General features: G+C 36.4%; 1 protein-coding gene across 1 annotated transcript in view; it reads right to left on the bottom strand.

Moving 5' to 3' along the window:
* The window catches only part of LOC109930667 (guanine nucleotide-binding protein G(I)/G(S)/G(O) subunit gamma-2), a 79,917-nt gene extending 76,036 nt beyond the window's left edge, over positions 1-3,881 (bottom strand). Inside the window, exon 1 of the mRNA XM_048600205.1 lies at positions 3,248-3,881. The gene's annotated coding sequence lies outside the window, so the exon portion shown is untranslated. The remainder of the gene's footprint in view (positions 1-3,247) is intronic.
* Positions 3,882-4,449: the final 568 nt, after the last annotated feature.

Raw genomic sequence — 4,449 nt, 5'->3', positions numbered from 1 at the left:
ACTGAAGAAGGGTCTAGGCCCGAAACGTCAGCCTTCCTGCTCCTCTGATGTTGCTTGGCCTGCTGTGTTCATCCTATTCTAAATTTGCAAACTACATCAAATTGTGAGAGGGGATTGGTAGTCAATACGGAGGAGGGCTGACATAAGTTGCAGGAAGAAGTTAATAAATCTGCAAAATGGGTAAACATTTGCAAATGAAGCCCAACACATAAATGTGAAGTAGTACATTGTGGTGGGAAGAATAAAACCTGGACAGCGTAGGTTGGAGAAAGAGGAGAAAAGGATTCAAGGCATACAAATATATCAGTACAAAAGTTGCACTGCCCTTTAGCAAGGCTTCGAGAAGACAAACCAAGCAACAGGCTTTATTTCTAGAGGAGTAGAATTGAAAAGTGAGAAAGCTGTGCTCAACCTGTGTCAAACCTTAGTTATACCACATTAAGTACTGCAGGCAGTTCTGTACTATATTTACAAAAAAAATTGAGGTACAGGAGAAGCAGCAAATAATGACAATAAAATGCATGGGGAGATATATCAAAATGGTTGAGTAGGCTGGGTCTCTTTTCTCTTGAAGAAAGAATGCTGAGAATAGAGGTCGAAAATTACATCAGACTTTGATCGAGCGGATGCAAAGAGAAGTTTCCGCTTGTGGGAAGGCATAATATACATACTACCAACATGAAACAGTAGCCAAGAAATTTAATATACAATTCAGAATATACTTCTTTAACCAATGAGTAATGAGACTGTGGAACTCAATACCTCATGGAGTGATGAAGCAAAAAGTATGAGGGGAGAAGAGAATCGAGGTTTATAGAGTTGGATTTAAATGAGGAAATATAGGAATATAAATGAATAAAAATTAAAAATAACCTCTGGATAGGGTTGGTTGGACCAAATGGCTGTTTCTGAGTCCTATGCTCTTTGTTTTCCTATATAAATCCATGTAGTGTGATGCATCTTATGACCATTAAAAATGTCTATTTCTGCCACAACAATTTCTGCATTTAGATTAAAAGCACTTATTAGGGTGTGGCTCTTCTTTGTTTTAAACTTATCTGTTTTACAATAAAAAAAAGTATACACTGATCATTGTATACACAAAACTATTATAATATGGTATCATTTTCCAACATTCAATTTATTCTTGAATGTAAATAACTCTGACTATGAACTAATACTATTGTTGTTGAAAATGGCACTAAAGTAATGAGTGAGAGTGGTACCAGTTACAATCAAACAGGATGGTATTGTGTCAAAGGCAACATCTGTACTTCTATAAATGAACCATTGTGATCATATCTAATTCAATTCAAACACCTGGTGGTGATTTATTCATCAATACAGAATGAACAATTGATGGACAATGGGAGGCCATAGTTGTAGACTCCTTGTATTGGTATCTATATCAGATTGCACCTCCTTGTGACAATGAAATAAGTGCTACAGTTTAATTATTGGATTCATAATTCAGTTAACAACGTAACATGAAGGAATAACTTAATAAGTAGTGTTGGTCAATAATCTAGTCCAGTTAACATGTCTAAACATTAGAAAAGAAACTTTTGACAGCAGGCTAAATCTGGCAGCTGATTTAAATGTTAAGATCAAATGCTTATTGGATTTCACTAATATTTCCATGTAACAGACTGATCGTAGGGAATGTACTGTCAAAAACAGAAATTTGACTCTGAAGTGTCTATCATTATAACAGGCAACAGAAAATCTCTTTCTCAGATTAGGAGGGGCAATGGAAATCCCATTGGGCTGTAAACTTTCAGAGACTACTGTGTGTATAATTTCCCAACTGGTTCACATTTGCGTAACTGTTGCATTCCCCTGAGCACATTAAGACTGAACATGGAACCAATTGATTAAACAAGTCTCAAATTACACAACAATAAAAGCCAATTAGCGGCTATATAAAACTTAGGCTACTATGATACAAGTTTGTCTGCAATATTTAATATTTGTTTTTTCATATGTTTGGGAATTGTATGACCTATAACACACAATACAGCTCACTAGTAAAAATGTAAAATTCTCAATGGTTGCGGATTTCCATAAAGTAACGAGAACACGTTATTTATCTCTAATGCAAAATACTGCAGATGCTGGAAACCTGAGATAAAATATTTAAAAGAAAACTGGAAATGTTCAGCTTGTCAGGTACCAGCTGTGAAGAGAAAACTGTGGAGAGAAGCTGTGGAGAGTTTCGGGTGTATGACTCCATGGACACTCCCTGACTTGCTGAATATTTCTAGCATGTTCTGCTTTTACTTCAAATTATTTGACTGGTATTTCACATCAGAAACTATCCTTTCTTCAATGCCTAGTTATCATCTTTCAAGACACAGTCCTATAGAATTCAAAAGCATTAATGTAGTATACAGCTATGAATCACTCTGAATTAATTTTAAGGTATCTACATTTTCTTCAATAAAATGGAGGAGGTGCAGTCTAAATAAGTCATGTGATTTCACAGCATATAAAAATAGCATTCGTAGTTACTAATTAAATGCTATTACTGGCAACCAAATCAACACCTTTTTTCTATATGATGGACTTTTCAATGCAGATGCTGTGATATTATGGAAAAAAAACTGGTTGATTTTGCATTGCCCTGTGTAGTCATCTCAACAGCTCTCAGAATTACAGTAATTTTGATATTAAAAAATTTCTTTATTATAAGTATTATTACTCTACTGTTCTGTTATTTTATGCGTTTTGGTTTGAAGAATGATTTTATAAATACAGACATTTAGCTACAATGAGAATATGAACATGAAAAAAATCATACAGCAAAATCCATACTGACTCCTCTGTGGTATACTGTGTTATCAGAAGAACTGAGCTGCTGATTGTTGTTGTGTGTTGTTTTGTATAAAATTTACAATCGGCATTAAGTGATATAGCACAAATTCCCAATCACACTGAATGAATTAAAATTAAATCATTCTACCTTCCTTCACAGCGGACAGCTATTCTTCTCCTTGCTAACAGCTACATACTTGGTTTCTGCAAGCTTTTAGACTAAAAGCATTACATTTTCTTAGCACCAACACTATAAAATAATCAATAATAGTTATTGTACAGTTGTTGATCGTATCGGTTTGTGAAATACACACAGATCTTTAACATCTGTAGTCCCAAATACAATCAAGTCTATTTTGACAAAAAAAATACAGTAATCAACAAAATTCCTCAGTGTAGGATTAAAACCAGGAAAGAAAAAAGGCTAATTTACCTTGTTCATTAAACTGTGAACAGATATTCACTCTTCTCTTCTTAAAATTGGTTAAATATGCAGGAGAATCCAAGCTTACCAGCTGTGTAGGCAGCAGCCCTGTGAGACGAGTCCACACCCAGCTTTGTCTTCAATCATCATTCTGTCTACAGGAAGCAGCAGGTCTCCCACTTCCTCCCCTTTCTAGCTGCTGTAACTTCCCCTTCTCTGCCTCTTTTTCTCTCTCATTTAGCCCTTCTCTCTTGTATGCCTTGTGCTTCCCTCCTTACAACTGTTCCTTTCACCAGCTTATTTCTGTGGCAATTCCACCACACTTTACAACCAATGCTCTGCTCTCTGAGCTTCACTTGAAGCATTAGGTGAAGTAATCAAAGGAATTCATCTAGGCGTCTGAAATATTAAATAAATGATAAAATCATTCTCAGGGCTTGCTTCCCTCCACCCTCACTAACAGAAACCTCTGTGTGACTTTGATATTCTTCCCAGCTGCTGCAATGAAGGGGCGCTTCCTGAACAAGACTACCAGCTAGACCAACATCAGCAGCAAAGACTGCCCATACTAAAACCCAGAGTTATTCTATTATATCTGCACCCGGTCTACTTCTGTTATTCCAGCTCTTTGTTTGCAATGTTCCTAAGAGGGGCACAGTGAACTTTAATAAAATGGATTTCCCCAGTGCTACCATGGCAACGGTGAATGACTGATTTCCTGTGTTGTTTATGTAAATGTGGCAATGCCGCTTTCTTTGCACAGCAGACACAGAACAGTAATCAGAACCTAATCCTCAGAGGTTTAAAACCAGAATATTATTGTTTCTTTAGAGGCTTCAAGTATACGTCTTTTTTCACGAAAAAGGATGTGATTTGTTCAAAAGTAAAGTTCCAGCCATGACAAGTTATTGACATGATACAGATAATAGACTGTATATGTGTTCTTTCCTTTGAGTGCCCCATTCACTTGTTACATAGCCCAATTCCTGAAGGGTGACAGCTGAGGATTTACTATTGATTTCTGTGAACCAGTGATCTCTAAACATTGTGTACTACATACAGCAGTAATTCAACCTGGATATGAACAAGACACATTTGGTCAGACCTGCCTGTGCACGACAATCTTCCTTTGAGTTAGATATGACTCCAACAGGTTCAGAGATTTCACCCTCAGTCCCATTGACTTCAATTTTGCTGGGACTCAGTGAGCT

Source organism: Rhincodon typus, chromosome 8 (genome assembly GCF_021869965.1).
Source record: "Rhincodon typus isolate 14 chromosome 8, sRhiTyp1.1, whole genome shotgun sequence".
In the NCBI taxonomy this organism is placed as follows: domain Eukaryota; kingdom Metazoa; phylum Chordata; class Chondrichthyes; order Orectolobiformes; family Rhincodontidae; genus Rhincodon; species Rhincodon typus.
Note: the sequence above shows the minus strand (reverse complement) of the source record. Positions and strands in the feature narration are given on the sequence as shown.